At 39.8% G+C, this 18616-nt stretch overlaps 1 long non-coding RNA gene across 1 annotated transcript; it reads right to left on the minus strand.

The window, feature by feature from the left end:
- Window positions 1–1480: 1480 nt before the first annotated feature.
- LOC117005689 lies at window positions 1481–17393 on the minus strand. The gene is made up of 3 exons (XR_004419865.1): window positions 17340–17393; window positions 4874–5052; window positions 1481–2141 (listed from the first exon to the last, which is right to left on the minus strand). It is a non-coding gene; the product is annotated as an uncharacterized LOC117005689 (long non-coding RNA).
- Between the last annotated feature and the right edge of the window lie 1223 nt (window positions 17394–18616).

Consider the following 18616-nt stretch of genomic DNA (forward strand, 5'->3'; position numbering starts at 1 on the left):
GACCTGAATTGCTAACGGTGGCTTCAAAATGTATTCACAACTATTGCCCATTTTCTTTGAGGACTTGCTTCTGAGGCTAGTGTAATTTAAACACTGAAACTGAACTTTCAGAGACAAACACCAAATATTGTGAAAGTTCCTGAAAAACATGACATCTGGCATCACCATGTTTAAGTTGGCTCTGCAGTTTTATATTGGTATACCTACAATAATTTTATACATCATTATTTAGAAAACCTTTCATCAAAAGTATGTACTGACAGGTTCTCTGTTTTTTACTTTCTTTTACTTTTGATTTTAAAAGGTAGAGTGTCATAAATATTGCCTGAAGGCCAGAGTCTGAATTCTTGGTTCATATTGAAGAACAATTTCAGAACCACCACCAATTCCAGAAGAGTCAGGCTTTAGCTGGAGAAGACTACTAAATCAATCTGAGGGAACAAAAATTAATTGTCTATCAGGTTAATGTACTACAGAACCTGAAGACCAGTTCATGTTGTCAAAGCTAAATGGTTGAATTTTTCAATTTCTTTGCAGGAGTTTGGTGATTTCATGTATGCCCAAAGCATGACTCTGAGGCCTAAAGGATTTGACAATATGATCCAATAGCATCAATGTCAATGATACATGAAAAGAGACTAAATTGGCAAGGAAATAAAAACTGCTTATATAGACTTTTTCTAATGGTAATTCCTGTATTACCAGGATAATTTTATTCAAGTATCATAGTATGAAAAAAAAAATGCCCTGGCAATTGAACCTTTACATCAGGATATCATTCATTTTAGTATGTCAAATTACAAAAAACTGTTGAAAAACTCAGACTGGAAAGTCCCAGACTAAATCATATACCTCAAGTCTGAAACTAATTTTAATTCCAAGAACAAGTAGCTGAAAAAGACCATTTTTATAGATTAATATTTTTCACCTGGGTTTTACATATCTGCAAGAAATATACATTGCATTGGTTGTGCATTGATCAAACTTTTATTGTGCCAGCTGTACATCATAGACCTGAGAAAGTGATTCAAGCAAAACAAAAGAGAACATAAAAGCACAACTCTAATAGTTTTAAATCCCAAAGAGGCAATTACAAGTTTGATTCCAGTCATGCAGCTGGACTACATCGGAAACATAAACACTTTACCCATATTAAATAGATGTGAAGTCTTGGACTAGGACTGTAAATAATAAATCCATCCTGCAGTTTTATTTGCAAAGTATCACCCTTTTAATAAGTTGGGAAAATACAGCAATAAAATTCACACTAATTCATGTGTAAAAGGTAGTTTAACAGAGCTGAATTGCGTTATAACATTTTTTTTTTTAAATGAGAAAAGTAAGTTGTGCAATAATTAATAATTTACATAAACCAACTGAAAAATAAATTAAAATAATGTTGCAACAGGAATAATTTATAATTCTTTAGCCTTTGTGAATTATAATTCTTTATAATTTGTGAATGTGTTAGGGTATAGTTTATAGAGTGTTTTATATTTAGAATATTTTTTGGCCTATAAAGAAAAGCCTGACAATTGCAGTGCATATTTATCTTTTCTCTGGTGGCTGAGGAGAAGGGTAAAGGGCAGAGCATCACAGGATGCAACAATCCACCCAAACAATGACATGAAGATGGACCAAGGTTTAAACCCTAGCGATGCAGATGGCAAATGGCTGGTGAGGTTAAGGTGAAAGAGAAACACCTTTGTGTGCACCATAACCCAAAAGCAGCTTTTTCATTCAGGGTAAACGGGCAGGGTCTTTACCCTCAGATAAAGGTGACATGCTGGGTATAAGCTTGTTCTGTGGGCTGCTTCAGTAGGTACCCACACTTCTGGAGGGCAATTTAACCCACAGAAACTACTTCAGGCTGAGGTGGATCATCAATCTCCACTGAGCAATGAGTCACCCTATATGGGTGCTTCCATGGCACATCTTCATTTTCGATGTCTGAAGTTAGGTAAATGAGTCCTTCCCTTGATAGATATAATAAAGCTGATCCATCTCTTCTCTGCTTTTGCTCAAGTTCTGGGCTTAGAGGTGGACAGAGTAAGTTGAGGCAGTTCCTGAGCTGTTTGGAGCAGTTTTGCATGTGTCTGGAGTAAAGTCTTCCTTGTAGTTCTCTCTGCATGTAGTAAAGCCTAGGCAAGCACCAGTGTTTGGAGAGGAGAGGGATGGAAGGAGGAATCTAATTATACACCTGTTCTCCAACATTTTGGCTCTCAGAATTAAAGTAAATTTAAAAAAAATAAGTAGAAAGTGAAAGGCAGAAATAGGCAAATCATGAGAAAAGATAGTAGAAAACAAAATAAATCCTATATTTCTCTTCTGGAAAATATAGGTACATTGGAAAAACCAATCAAACCTCCTTGTTAGAAAGATTAGTTCTTATCATTCTGATCTAACTTGAAACAATTCTGGGGGAAAAGGTTTTCTTGAAATGCTCCCTTTTGATAGTTTTGAGAAAAATATGTTACTATTTTATAGTTCAAGACAATTATTTTATCACATTATTTTAGTTAATTTTTAGTTTAAAGTGTGAAAAATTAACATCAGCAAAAAAAAGATAATATTATTAGCGTGAAATATTTTAAGATGTTAATCTTAGGGATTTCTACTCATTTTTCTTCTCAAATAGTACTATTTTCCAGGTTTTTGGATGCTAAAACCTGTGGGACAGGAAAAAAACATTTGTGACTTAACTTAGTGCTTAACACCTAACAAGGTCTGTGGCACAAATTATAGTCAATGTTGCCCTTTGTCAGATTTTGGGTATACTCTGTTGAAATGGGTTTCATCAGGAACGTGAGTTTGCTTCTCTTTGGCAGCGGCCAGGCCAGAAGAACAACATTAAGTACACCTTGACATTTTAAAAGCACATTTCCTGAGAAGTATGCTCCAGACTGTTACTTGCTACTGTTTGGCATTACCGTTTGAGGACACAGCTGTATGGTCAGGCAGAGATGTGTGAAGTGGCAGAGGGGGGAATGTTTCGTGCATGGTTTGTCTGAAGTTGTTCTGCACGTGTTTAACGCTGGTGATTAACACCGGCAGCAAGGAAGAAGCCAGGGTGGAAGCTACGGCCGAGGTCTGCAGGGATATCGGCAGTCACGGCCACCAGCAGGGATATCGGCAGAACCGGACATCAGCAGGGATATCGGCAGACATAGACATCAGCAGGAATATCGCCAGCGACCGACTCAGGTGTTGTGAACATGACTGGTGCCACCTATGGGCACATGCAAGAACAGGAGCAGGCAGAGCTGGGGTGTGCTTTACTGACGGAGCACAGCAACATTTGCTGGAATTTGACATTATAAACAGGTGGTATTTATTTATATATATATATATATATATATATATATATATATATATATATATATATATATATATTTTTTTTTTTTTTTTTTTTTTTCCCCTAGTATGGACAAACTATTTCACTAGCCAGTGACTTGAAGGTGCAAAATTGAATCAGTGAATGATTGAAAAGGAAATATTATAAAATAATGGTTTCCTTCAGAGCTAAAACCCCCAACCATCTGTTGTTTCACAGATTTATACTGTAGCCAGGAGGTGGACTCGATGACCTGATGGGTCTCTTCTAACTTGGCATATTCTAAGTTCTATGATTCTATGATAAAGGAAGCTACAAACATCCTGAGATGAGGGTCATTTACTTACGTTTGAATATTACTTTGTAACAGGACCAAAATAGAGCTAAGAAGCTGAACTGCAGCTGAGCAAGAATGAAAAACAAAACTTGACTACTTGACGGACTTGGGACACAGTGACTTTCAAGGAAAATTTTAAGAGCTCTTCTCTCTCTACCCTTTGCAGTCATATTGCTATTTTTATAGGTATTAAAAACGAAAAATATTTCAGCCCAAATACAATACTGGTATGACACTTTTTTGAAATTAGATGAGAATAATGCAAGGATCCTCACATACTTGACTTCTAGCCCTGGGCATTATTCCCACTTACAAACTTCATCAGTTTCTGTAGATTTTAAATCATATTGTCTTTTCTTCTTTTCCATAAAAGATCTAGAAGATCAAGCAGAATAGCAAGAAACTCAGATTATGATAAAACTTGGCAAAGACGTTTCTTGCTTCCAGTTCATGGGACCATATGAAAATGTGAGACCAAACATGTTGGCAGGTGTATAAGCAACCCCTGTTTTCCTACTCAAGAGAAATACAGAAATTATTGAATTCTGAGTGTTCCCAAAGGACTGTTACATGTGGACTTGAGAAAACTCAGTGCCACTAAGATAAGAACAAAAGTGATGCCTGTTGTAAAATTAAATTGATTTTATGTGTGGGAAATTAATTCAATATGAAAAAAGAAAGATATTAATTTCAACTATATTTTCTCAATTATATTTATTACAATAATATTTGCTTAAAACTTTTGAGTGGAAATGTGAGTCTGAAGTTTACTTTTCCTACGTTGCTGCTGTTAGCAGCTGCCAACAGAGTTTCAAAAATTATTTTGCAATGTTTTTTTCAGTATACCTCTACTGTGTTGTCATTTTTCTTTACTGTTTCCTTCTGTCTCTGTGAGAGGAATACAATATGCCACCCATGAGATTTTGTGTTGCCTTGCTTTGCTCTCTAGTGCCTATCCTTCATATTGCTATGGTGCTAACCTCTGGTCACTCTTAAACTATATGCTCCAATTCCATTTGTTGATATGTACATACACATATGCCTCATAACACTAGGGTTAAAGATAAAAAGATTTTACTTTTCTAAAGAACATCCTCCTTATCTGATACTTTCTTTGTGGTTGCTTTTTATTATCAGTGTAAATTGTATTATTGCTTGTGGGATAAGCTGAGAAGAAACCAGAATGGCAATCCTTTACGAACCTTCAAGCTTTCAGTCTCTTCTCTGTTCATCTCATCACTGCTCTTCAGCTGATGAAACTTTGGACGTGGTTTTCCTTTTTCTTTCTATGCCTTTTAAACCAAAATTGGGCTACTGTTTTGTTGGTGAGGATAAGTAGATGTCTTCTAGCTTGCCAAATAAGAAAGAGTGATCCTCATATCTGTGGTAAGCACAAGTGATAAATTTAGTACAGGTACTGTTAAATATCACTGTTTGGATTAAAATATTTGGACAAAGATTAGCTGCTAGTACAAAATAAATAGCACGAATGTTTAATCAATATCTGTCATTCCTACTGGTCAGATACTGTCTTCTTTATTTAAATGGAGAGACTATGCCTGCTTAGTACTATAACTCTCTTAAAATTTGGACAGTTTTAAAAAAATCCAATTCATACTTTGGTGCATAATTAGGAATGAAAGATAAGAGAGTTGAATCTACACATAGATACATCCTTTACAGACTCTTTAAAAGTTATTTTGGGGCATGACTTTCAAAAACACATTTAGTCACTAGAGGGAGACACAATATAACAGAAATTTTCACATTGAGGAGGCAGGTATGAACCAGGCTGGAGTGCAACTGCCCAAGTGAAAGGCTGCTGATTTGCTTAGTATCTGGGGGCCATGGGGATTGGAGACCGTGCAAGAACCCTTCATGGATCTGCCTGATCCTCCAGACTGACCTGGGTTCCAGTGAGAAGATCAATTTAAGTGAGCAGAAAAGGCTTTTGCCTCATTTTCAGCTGGTGCTGGTCTGTGCTATGTTGCTCATCTTTCTGGAGAAGCCTGCTGGGTATGGCCAAATTTCTCACCCAGAGTAACTTGATATGGTGGAGAAGAGGAAGGGCAATGAAGAAAGTATCTCCTGTGTGTCCTTGGGAGTTGTTCTACTGTCAGAAGCAGGCTGGCATACCTTAAAAGCTCCTAATGTACTCTGCCAGTAACCACCCATTCCCCCACAGCTGCATTTGGGCTGAACAGAGATGTGCTTAGGGGAAACAAGTGAGGATGTGCAGAGCAAGCTCCTGGAAAATTTGTTGGCATGGATGGGAGAAGACCTGTTTTTCTCTAGGTGGAAGACCCTGCAGGGAACAATCTGTACAACTGTTTGGCTGGAGAAAGTGGTATGCAAGGCTAAATTGGCAGGTCTCACCTTAGTGAACTACTTCGAACTGAAAGCTAAGGTGCAAATATTAGAGGCAGATTTTGTGCCCACTGGAAAGTGCTTTGATCAAAACACCAAACCCAGTGTGAAGCCTGCATAAGTGTTAATATTAATCTAAAAATCAAACAGCCCAAACCAAAGGTCTTGTCTATGCTGGGATCAGGATTGGGCTGGCAGTAAGCATGTTGCTGCTGATAAAACCGTAGGGAAACTTCTCTACATCTGGAGTTTCTGTTCAGTGTTTATCCATTATGGGATGCTGTTTAATAATGTACTAAACTAGGGTATTGCAAAGGTGTGGTAAGCAAAATTTTTTTACCATTACATTAATAATTGGTATTATTTATTCTTTATTGGCCAGAAATACTTTATGGACCTGTTAATATTGCCACCAAATAAATGTTTATGGAATCACTAATACTAATTTTATTTGCTTTATTTCTCACAAAGATTCTGAGTCATGATTTCATGTCTGCTAGGATTTGTGATCCTATTTTCTCTTTACTTTGTACATTATGTATGTCTGTGTAATTTGAAGATACAATTGTAGAGTGTGAGATGGAGGCAAGTATTCTTTATTTTAATTAAAATGCTAACACAAGAAATTATCCTATTGAGTGATTTTGTTGTAACGTAGCCACTTGCTATGCCATACAGTAGTAAAATGCTATTTGATGCTTCCTCGAGAATGTTTCCTATTCTCCAGGGCTTATACTGTAGCCAAAACCAATCTCCCTTTAGGATGAAACTTGGCACACAAAATCTGAGCTCAACTTCAGTGTGGCTTGAAACTTTAAACAAAAATATTTTGCTTTACTGTGTTCAAGTTGCTTTGGAACACTACACTTTGAGGTTCCTTGTATTGTTTCTTTGTAGAGTGATTAAAACCTTCAACATCATTCCAAGATTAAAAATGAAATGTTGCTGGCATTATTTTTTAATGGAAATATTATTACTTCAGACAGAAAAAAATCCTCCGTATCAAACCCTCTGCTGTTTTCAAGAGTGTCATAGCCGTATCACTTCATAGAAAGAAAAAAGTCATTCTTTTGCTGGCAGTTTTTGCTTGTTGGCCATCCCAGATGGAAGACTCTTACCATTCATGGAGGGACCATGACACAGGCTTTCATATCACTAACCCTTGCTGGAGACATTTGATCTGATCCAAGCATGAGTTGTTGCTGCTTCTATGAAGCCCAGTGAATGGTGAGTCTAAACTCTTCCTAACATCTATGGTTATTTATGTATAAATGGTTTTCGATGCAAGTCAAGTCTGTTAGCCAGCAAGTTACCTGTCCCCATGTCAGTGACTACAGGAAAACTGGTCATAATAATCTGGTTGGCCAGTTAGATTGGGGTAGACCTTTGATCTTTTAATAACTGCAAATGCATATACATGGAAAAGGAAAGTCAAGCTCATTGCAATCTGAGGATACATAAAGGCTGGGATTAGCACAAGTTGAACACCTGGGACCAAGGGGAACTTGTGCAGCGGGAGTACAAATTTGGACAATACATATGTATCTTTTTTTTTTTAACTGAGTTGTGTGTCTGATACATAAAGCAATTTTTGCACCATGCTTTCCCAAGATAGTTACCATAAATTTAGTAGTTTCAGATGACTAGAAATTGTTTTTTAACGAATTTTTATCCTGATTTTATTTATATTCACTCTTTGAAATGTCTTTGCACATAAAAAAATTAAAGACAGTGTTTAATAGATGGAAATTTCTCTGTCTGTAAGACACCTATAAAAAGGATTCCTCTTAGTAGAAACAAGGAAAAAATTTAGGTTTTTTTAGTATAGCAGAAAAAGTTAGGAAAGTACTAACTGAAACTTGAAAACAGTAAAATAAACTCTTATGTGGAAGAATTTATAGTTGTTTATACCAGTGAAGAGCCATATGGAAATCCAGAAAGAGACAAAAGGACCTAACACAATGGCATAGGATACTTTGGGTTGATAAATACTAATCATTTAACTTGAAATAATGAAGGAAGAATTTGAAATGGCCCATTCATTTTGGAGGTTACAATTTAAGTTTTCCTGCTTAGGAAAAGTACCACTGAACACAGGCCAGTTAGAACTTGTCAATCTGTAAGAGCTTTAAAATATAGGCAAATGTTAGTACCTGTAAAGGTTGAACTGTAAACTATGTCAACCAGTCACTGTATGCATCAGAGGTGTGTTGTCCCTTGAAACATGGGGTTAGAAGGGCATGTGCTGAGCAATTTTTCTCTTTTCCTCTCTTCTGTTGGTTTGTTTGTTTTTGGTTTTTTTTTTCAGACAACACTTATATTACATTTGTAAGAGACCAGTGCTCATATTTTTCACAGTTTAGGAAAGCTGCCTTTGGCAGCAGAGATTCAGAAACTGTTGTGGATCCTCCTGGTAAACCATCCTCAAGTTTGTGGTTATACAAAGTTGTAAAAATCCAGAAGAAAGCCTGAATTACCATCCTCTAGCTTTCCATGGGTCACTTATTCCCTTGCCTTGTCTTTCTTGAGGCATCAAACTTTCTCTCTTGTGCTGTCTTGAGATATCAAAACTCCAGTGAATGGAAAAAGGTCCCTTTCCATGTCATGTCACTGATCCTACAAGAATTGAAGCATTTACAGTAATTTCACATTTATAAGCTGCACCATTTTGACTAAAATTTTGGTCCCAACTCAGAAGTGCGGCTTACACTCAGGAGCGGCCAACATATGAACATATTTCAGAAATTTCCCAACTTGGAAGTGCGAGCCTGCAGAATCCCCAAGCTGAGCCAGAGCCCGCCCAGCCCCGAGCATCGGGGCAGCGGTGGCACAGTGGCAGCGCTCCCCAACCCCAGGGGGCCCAGCGGCGGCAGCACTCCCCGGCCCCGGGTGGCAGGGCAGCAACTGGGTGGCAGCACCTCCGCCCGCAGGGCACCTCCGAGCAGCTCCACCTGACTCGCAGCCCCCGACACCGGCGGGCCCGGACTCCATGCTCCCACTCGCTGCCGTACAGCGCCCGGGGCAGGGCACCGGCCTGACCAGCGAGCAGCGAGGCCCGCCCAGTGCCGGGGCCAACCCGGCACCGGGGCAGGCTGGCGCAGCACTCAGGGGTGCTCTGCCACTTGCCAGGAAACTTTTCTTCCTGCAGCACCCGCCGCCTCCGACAGCTCGGGGCAGCAGGTCCCCAGCCTGCCCAGCCCTGCTGCCCTCGCCCCCCTGGGCTGCACTCTCCCCTCATCTAGCCAAGAATGGAGCTGGCAGGTTTCATAAAAGTGAGTGATCTGTATTTTTTTTTAGTTTTTAGGCTGTGTTTAAAGGCTACCCCGATCCATGAAAAATGTTTGCAAATTGAGCACCTGCCAGTAAACCCCACGATTGCACGATTGTTACTAATTCATTACTTTGTTGCACACAGGTCCTCACTGTGAACAAAAGCGCGTCTTATAATCCAGTGCGGCTTATATATGGCCAAAGAACAAAAGTTTCCAACACCCTAAAGTGTGGCTTATAATCAGGTGCAGCTTGTAATCGTGAAATTACTGTACTTGTTCTCTGCAGCAAAGCCCAGCTCTGAACATGTCAGTGACTTTGGGGGTTTCACAAGAACTTTCATGGTAGCAGTGCTCAGTAGGAACTAAGCACGCAGATATTTGTGGGACCCCAGGCTGTTGTGGGAAGGGCCTGTCAAAGGAAAATGGAGTGCACTAGTGGGCAAAGGTGTTCAGTGTTTACATGAAAGAAGAATGGCTATTAGAAAATGAAACAATGGGGCCTGGCTTTGCTCACGGGGGTTATGGAGATCACTGGTCCAAAACAGATGGAGTGATGTTTATGTGGAAGTGGTTTAAGAGGAGTAGAACTCTGTTTTGCACTATTTATGGAGTAATCTTTTCTTATTTCTGAGAGCAGAATCAGTGAGGAAGGTGAGTTAACAGTACATAAGTAAAATTGAAGCCTACAGCAATTAAATTAAAAGCTAGAAAATTAGGAATGGTAAAACTGAATACATTTTAATTGAACATTATCAGTTGAAGACTATTACATTGCCAGAGTGGAACAGAAGCACAAAATAACATGATAATCACTTCCTGAATTAAAATTTTAAACCAATAAACTGAAAAATTGCAGGTACCCCAGTGTATGACATGCAGAGTACTCATGATATGAGAACATGAATTATTTATATCTTCTTTAAGTGTAGAATGTAAATTTATTTTGAATTAATTTCTACTGGGAAGTCAGTAAATGTAACTGTCTCCTGTGGCAACGTTTTTTCTTTCTAATTATTGTTGTTATTATTTTATCATTTTACTGTTGAAGAGGGAAAGAACAAATGACAAATTTTATGGTAGTAAGTAATTTAAGTAAGGGTTATATTTAAAAAATGTAGTGCTTTTTTTTTTAGTGAAATACACTGCAAAGTAGACAAACGTTAAAATAACTTCAGACAGAAAGACTCCTCTTTGTTAGGACAAATAGGTGTTAATGTCCTCAAAAATGACTTGATCTGAAAGAACCAGTCAGATTCTGGAAGAATGGGTGTGGGGGTCTTTATGAACAAACCACACTAGTTTGTTGCAGACCGGAGCACAGTCTGAACTGTTGAAATTTAGAGAAAAATACACAGGCTTAATAGACTCCAAATAAAGTTGCCCTCTGTCTCCTTTGTGAACACTGACTTTTCACAGCATGATTTCCTGCACAAATTTGATATTACTATTCTGTGACAAAGAAGTCAGTATCTACTTGTTTTCCCTACAGAGAGTAAATCAGTAGACTGGTAGGGAACATGAAAGGGTTTAGCTAGTGCCTTATTATTATTGTGGTTTGTGGGATGCAGAAGCAGGTGCCAAAGCTTATGATGGCCATAACATCACTGAAATTTGGGAAGAAGAAATAACTTTCCAACACTATTCCTTTAAGTGATAGAGAATCAGGCATTATTTTATTCTGGTCAGGATGTGCTATGGAAATAATTCCATCCACGCATGCTTTTTTTACCAGACTTTCCACATATTTATACATAAAAAAATATAAAGAAATTCTCATTCTACATTACACAATTTAGTATTTGATGTCTTATTGGTTATTGATTCCTTAGCCTTCAATGCTAATTTGGTTCTCACTCTTTGGTTCTTACCAATCTTTTCCCAGATCAGGTGTCTTCAACCACACCTGGGGTTAATGTCTGTTAATGTCCAGTTATCCTCCTGTGTCTCCTGCCTACTCCCAGAATGTAGATGTTAAACTCTCAGAGTCTAGGAATCTTCTTTCTAGGATTGAGCCTTATCAGGCCTCTACCACCGAACCTCAACCCCAGTCCCCATCCCTGCCAAGGACAAACAAACACATGATTAAAGTTACTAACGATTTAAAGATTTATATAATTTCCAACAGTAGCAATAATCTAAAAATGAAGGAAAATCTCTTGTGTGTTGGGAAAGCGTTATTAAATGAATGACCCACTATTATTGTCATTTCTGTCTCGGAGGAATTAGGCCTTTCCAGATCTTTTTGTACTCAGCTTATTAAAACTGAGGTAGAGAGCTTATTTTGAATTCTGTGTCACCTTGTTCTTGGGGGTTGCTGAAGTATCTGTCTAAGTCAGAGTAACCAGGACTGAGGCTTTTGTTGATTGGCCTGACCTTTACAACCCTTTCTACTCAATTTGTACACTTTATTCATCCATCTCTCTCATCCTAGGGAACAATTATACCTTGTGGATAATGTTATATGGCTAACATTAAGTATGACAGGCAAGTAAAAGATGGAAAATATTAACTAATTTTGTTTCATATAATAGTATTTTTTCATTACTTCTATCTTGGTCTTGTAACGCATCTGGATCTGCAAGTCCTCATTAGCTGTAAACTATGTTCTTCCCATTCTTGATCCTCTGACACGGGGAAGGTGATGAGCTAAAAATGTAAAGATTTTTGTTCTTATGATTTTGGAACAACTGCTTTCCTGTTTTCTGCTGTTTTCTTTTCATGGACCATTAGCAACTTCCAAAGGCAATATCCTTTCACTGTCACACTATGCCATGGGGTGCCATTTCAACAACTTCAGACGAGGGCATTAAGTACAATTCTGGATGAGAGTCAGAGCATAACCAAATAAAAATAATAAAGGAAACCTTGTAAGAGCAATTTGGAATGCTGTCCTGTGCTGAATTCATTTGCAACTTAGCAGAAAGCTACCAATCACTGGTGATTCGTACAATAGTCTTCAGCACCTTATTTAATCGTAAAGTATTTCATACCCTAAGAAACATCACTGCTCATTTGCTTTTCCTTTTTTGGTGATCATCTTAGCTGAACGCTGAGTGGTGAATCAGTAGGAGGGGGAGAAAATTCATGTTTCTAATTCAAGGAGAATACAAATGGACTTCTTGTTGTTCCTCTCCCTTCCCCCTTGCAATTAACCCGGAGTTAAACATTTCTTAGGAAAATTAAAAAAAAAAATCCTGGAAGGAAGGAAATAACCTTCATAATCCTTTAGTAAATCTCTCAATGCATAGAGGTCAAATTGTGGCAAACATTGCACACAGGTCCAAGACAAAGCTTACTCCCAGGCAGTGGTAGGACTGTGGGGTAGAAGCTCACCTCCTTTTGCTCACTTCCTAGGGAAACAGAGAATTAGTCTACAGGTCCTCACAGTGCTGTATGCTCTGGGGAGGACTCAGGCCACCTAAAGCCCCTGAGGTGGCACTGACTGACCTGGGACCAGCTTTTGCATTCAGTGCTTGAATAAATTATTCATTCTTTATAGTGGGGAAAAATTGTAAGATAAATAAATGGACTGCTCAGAGCTAGAGCTGAGGCATTTCCTGACTCTGATGACGCACACCTCTTTCACGGTGACAGATATGCAACTTAGTAGGCACTGCTTGGAAGTGTCATGCCAAGGTCCACATAGAGTTTGTCAGTGCTGTGGGTTGACACTGGCTGGATGCTAAGCACCCACAAAAGCTAGTCACTCACTCCCCTCTGCAGCTGGACAGAGGAGAAAAAAATTGTTTCATAGATTCACAGCCAGTCGAGAAAAGGACCAGGAGAAATTACTCATTAAATACTATCATGGGCAAAACAGGCTCAACTTAGAGATATGAAGTGGATTTACTACTAACAAAATCAAGGATGGCAGGAAGTAAAAATCAGACCCTCAGAAACACCTTCCTCCCACCCCTCCCTCCTCCCAGTTCTAATTCCTACCCCAGTGGTACAAGAAAATGGCTAATAGGGGTTATGGTAATTTCATCACCTAAGGCTTCTCCCACTGCTCAGGGAGAGGAGACCTTCCCTGGCTGACTGTAGGGTCCCTCCCACAGGAGACAGTTCCCCAATGTCAATCCATCTCTGGAGCAACAGCTGCAATCCCATGGGCAACAGTACTCCTCACACTGTTGCAGCAGGATCACTTCCACAAGGTGCAGTCTTTCAAGGACAGGCTTCTCCAGCATGGGAGCAGGCCTCCTCACTCTATGGGTCTCTTATGGGCCCAGCACCTCCTCTAGGCATCCACCTGCCCTGGTGTGGGGCTCCTCCATGGGCTGCAGGTGGATCTCTGCGTCCCAGTGGATCTCTATGGGCTACAGGGGCACAACCTGCTTCAGCATGGTCTGCACCACATACTGAAGAGGAATATGGGCCTTGGTGCCTGGAGCATCTCCTGCCCCTCCTTCTTCACTGACCTTGGAGTCTGATTAGAGTTCTCACACGTTCTTACTCTGTTCTTCTCTGGCCAGAATTAAAACTTTTTGTTTTGATTTCTTCTTAAATCTGTTATCAGAGAGATGTTGCCACAGTTTCTAATTGGCCCAACCTTGGCCAGTGGCACATCTGTTTTTGGAACTAGAAGGGATTGGTTCTTCCACACACGGAAGAGGCTACCAGTACTTCTCACAGGGGACACTTCTGTTCTCCACTGCTACCAATAAACAGGTCATGCAAAATCAATACTTTCAACAGGAGAGCAGATCAGTCAAGAGGTTTACGCATAGGACAGGGAGGTAGTTGGGACAGTTGCTCTCTTGGCTCTGCTGATAGATGACTTTGGGCTATGTAACATCTATGTATTCTACTTTTTTGTTCTCTAAAAGAGGGCTAATCTCTCTTGCTGTGAATGTTGGAATTTTCACTGGCACTGGCCTTGTAATATCTTAACGCCAGTAGGGAAGGTGTTGCAAGGCTGTGAACGTTTATAAAGCGCTATGAATTTGTGTTGGGCTAGGTGTTATATGTTACCAGTGCCTTGGTACCAGAATGTCAACATGTGACTTGAACCTTACATAAAATACAGTTTTATACTATTACTCTGTGCTCTGCTGAACAATATTGAGTCTTGTAATTTTCTCCCTAACACAGAAATTATTTTGCCTTGACCTGGAAGACTAGGCAAGGGTGTCCCATTCTGGAGTAAAAGGCCCATGGGACATGTTCAAGAATACTCCTACTGTGGGTAGCTTGGTGTTCTGCTGTAGTGTAGTGCAAGCTGAAGATTATGCTTTGGGTGGGAGGAAATGGAATCTCCAGCAATGAGCTGTCAAGTGACACAGACCCTTTACATAACAAAGGGCATGGGGGCCTTGTCACCAGCCAGGTGACCAGCCACTCAGAGATATGGTGGGAGGGAGCCCAGGGCTCAACAGGAAAATCCCTCACTATTGTGTATATAGACCATAAAGACACAAAAGTTCAGAGATTACTTGATTCAGGGTCCCTCCTCAGAAGCATCCAGCTTGATCTCAAACTGTTTCTCTGTGACTGTGCGATGATTAAAAATTGCTTTAAGGGTTGTTGGAGGTTAGTATTTTTCCTTTTTTTTCTTTCTCTCAGGGAATTTTATTCTATTTGTTGCCTAAGAGATGATAACAATCAGTACTCAAGAGACAAAAGAAGCGGCCAAGGTTGGGGGAAGGGTGCAGTTGGCTACGGCCTTAGTCAGGAGCATTTTCTCTTGGGAAGGGCAGAGATACTGTGAGATTTTGGCTGAGGAGGGAGGGGCTGGCCTCAGCTCCTCGCTCTCTCTCGCTCTCTGATCGGAGGGAAACGGTCAAGTTGCTGCTACCACAGGAAGAATTCACTGTCACCGGGGATTGTCCAGCCCATTTACTACTGCTTCTTCCTTATAGTGGGCGAGCCTTTGCTTCTAAGAAAGATAACTTATTAACACCCAATCACATTGGAAAGGACTCTTGCCATCTACTCAGGTGCCTCAGGAGCAAAACCTGGAACCTCAACTCCTTCCCCCATCCCAGCTGCCACTGCGCAGCTCTGTTGTTTTCTGCCACTGTCTCGGCTTTTTCACTACACTTTAACCCAGCACCCTGTGCCTGCTGGGACACAGCACCCCCACCCCGCCTGCAGCTGCTGCTACATCTGCTGAGTTTCTGCTAGATTTTGTTTGCCAGCCTGGTTGTGTTCACCTCTGCTGTTACAACTGCCACGCAGAGGTTCCTGCTACAGCCCATTTCACCATCCATAGGAGCACCAGGACTGGCTGCCCTCCCATGAGTTTATAAAGGAAGCTCCTTCTCCATCCCTTCCCGCCGGCTGTGCCACCATTACTGTATGGAGAGAGGGGGCTGGGCCCGCGCCACAGCGCCCCCTGCAGGCGCGGGGGAATCATCACACCCGCCCTGCCTCGCCAGGAGCCACCAACGCCCCTGGTGGCTGTGACCGGAACTGCGCCAGAGGGGAAAGTGACCGGCAGCTCAGAGAAGACTGGGGCTGCGCTTGGGGTTCTGTTTGTTTTTAATGCTGCAGTTGTTGTTTGTATGCCTTGTTATACGTATATATATACTAGTAAAAAACTGTTATTCCTTTTCCCATATCTCAGCCTGAAAGTCCCATAATTTCAAAGTTATAATAATTTGAAATGAAGAGGTTCATATTTTCCGTTCCCCCGGAGGTTCACAACTTCATTTGCAGACACTTGTCTTTCAAACTAAGACAAAGATCTAGATGAGAACACAGCTGGGGCAGAGCTGGCAAGGGAATCTTATCTACTATGCTTATGGTGTATGTAGGGAGTAAAGTGGTGCACTCACTGGCTCACTGTAGCTGGTGGCTTTGAAGGGGACTTGGTCCCATAAGTGACAGTCTGCGATGGTGGAAATGTGATTGCCAGGATGGCTCCTGTATGGTCAGACAGAAAAGTTTCTTTATCAGCTGGCATGAGATTGGAGATGTCACGGCTATAAAGAGAAACCTAAGGCAGTGATTCTCTTATCTCAGCTCTATTAAAGTTGTATAGATTACCGATCCTGATATGGTTGCATTTGGGCTGGGTTTTTTTTTTTTTTTATTGGACTGGGGGTATTTTGGTTGGTTGGTTTTTTTTTGTTTGTTTGTTTGTTTGTGATTTTTTTGTTCTTTGAATTTTTTTTCACTCTCATTCTCACTCTTGCAGATTTTTAGCATTTCTTTTGACACAGAAATCTGCAATACAACCACATCCTCTGTGAAGAAGTGTTTTTTTTCTGTTAAATTTGAACTGGCTGTTGCTAGTTTTGCTTCAAATACCTTGCTTCTTACTCCAGAAAATAAAAGATAGTTCATTTTATCTCAGTGGCACTCATGGTTTCATAGATTTATTTTGATAACCACATGATCATCCCATGACAGGGTGAAACAGTCCCAGTCATTTAGTAATTTCTCTTACATAAAAAGTGTCATACAAAAGCTGAATCCTATTCTTGACCATCCTTGCCACAATTCCCTATACTCTTTCAGTTCCACTGTGCTATTTTAAAAGAGAGGAATACTAGAGTTGCAAAAACCCAGCACATTCTGGATATATAAAATGCTGTCCATGTATCCCTGGCTTGTTCTTTACGACAAGTTTGTAATTCATGGACTTCCATTACAATTATTTCAGGTGTGGCAATAACATTGTTAGAGTGGCTGGGGTTATACTATAGTCATGACTCTGAGTAATAGAACAAATTACTGCCTCTGCAAGTCTGAGCATGAGAGGAATGAGTCATCCAGACCAAGAGAGTTTCCTCTTCATTTTGCCTTGTTTGCCTCTGCCTGCTTTATGATACCCCACCTTGGAGTGTTTACAACTCATCGTACATTTGCTAGAAAATAAAAAGCCTCTCTAAAGCTGCTGGACTGAAAATGAAATATAGGATGGCTGCAGGCTATGTTTTTCTTTACTGGGAAGAACTACCATGATAATTGTTTCTACTACTCTGGAGAAACTACTACTCTGGAAAAAAATTAAAAACGAAAACAAAAAAAGAGACAAAACAAAAGCCAAGCTCCCAAACACCCTCTATTTGCTTGAACTTACCATAAAGTATTGCTAGTAATTATAGAAGCCAACTGCACAGCATCTTCATTTGACTTAACTGGCATTTTTTTTTAAAGCTGAAAAACAATAAAGATAGAAAATTAACTCTGCACAGGTTCTGGAGATGTTAAATTTCACTTCAAGAGAAAGCTTAAACTTTCATACAATACGTTGTCTTGTAATTCATTTCAGTTGGTTATATATTATTTTTCCTTTCTTTTTTTTCCCCTTCTATTGTAATACGGAAGGGTAGAAATATACAGCAATGTTGGAAAAAAGACTAAGCTTTGCTTTTACTTTCAGTGCTGGCTTCTGTCTGACAGATATGTTTCACAGTGAAAGATTATCAAGAGGTAGAGAAATCATATGTTAACCTTATTTCTTAATGGCCATAGGGTTGAGGTTATCTTTTTAAAGTGACTAGCAATTCTAAATGACAAATTCTTTTGATCTCCTTAAACATTTAAGAAATCCTACTCTACATTTAAGAAATGGTAGACTGCTAAAGAGACAAATCCCTTTCGAGATAAAAATTTATCCATTGTGGGTTTAACTTTAAATACATTAGTAGTCTTCTCTAAATCATTTGAGCTTTACTGAGTATTAGAGAAAATTAAGCCATCTGTACTCACTACCAGTGAGATTATTTGACTGTACAATGTTCTGATATGGTAAGAGAAAAATTTATATTAAGTTAATGTTTATTTATTTGAAAGTGAGTTGAGGATTGTCTATTAAAATACACATATATTATACAAGATGATGTGATGACAGAATTGTTTTATGCTATAAATACCTAAAGCATCCAAATCTATAGGTGCAGTTTAAATACCCAGTAAGAATCTGCAAAATTAAGAGTCAAGACTTTACGTTCTCCGCCCCACTTTACACCTTTCCTGTTCCATATGAAACAGCTAGTCCCAGCTGAGCTGTGACTCTGGTCACAGAAATCCATCAGAGGTCTCGTAGGCCCTTCTCTAAGAAAGATGATGTAAATGGAGGGTACTTGGCAAGGGAAGGCCTGGGATACATTACAACTAGTGGGGAAATCCTAAGGGGAATTTACCATCTGACACAGTTGACCACAGCTGCAGATCAGTCTGGAAATCAGCTGCCTCATCCAAAAGCACCCAGTAGTGCAATGAATTTACTCTCAACTTTGACATTAGTCCTCTGTAGGCATTCGAATTCAGACTTTGCACTCTGTCTAAAAGAATTGAAGCTCAAGAAAGATGAGGATGTGATGCTGATTTTAAGCTAAATTTGAAACTCCTTAG

This window comes from Catharus ustulatus, chromosome 1 (genome assembly GCF_009819885.2).
Source record: "Catharus ustulatus isolate bCatUst1 chromosome 1, bCatUst1.pri.v2, whole genome shotgun sequence".
Taxonomy (NCBI): Eukaryota; Metazoa; Chordata; class Aves; order Passeriformes; family Turdidae; genus Catharus; species Catharus ustulatus.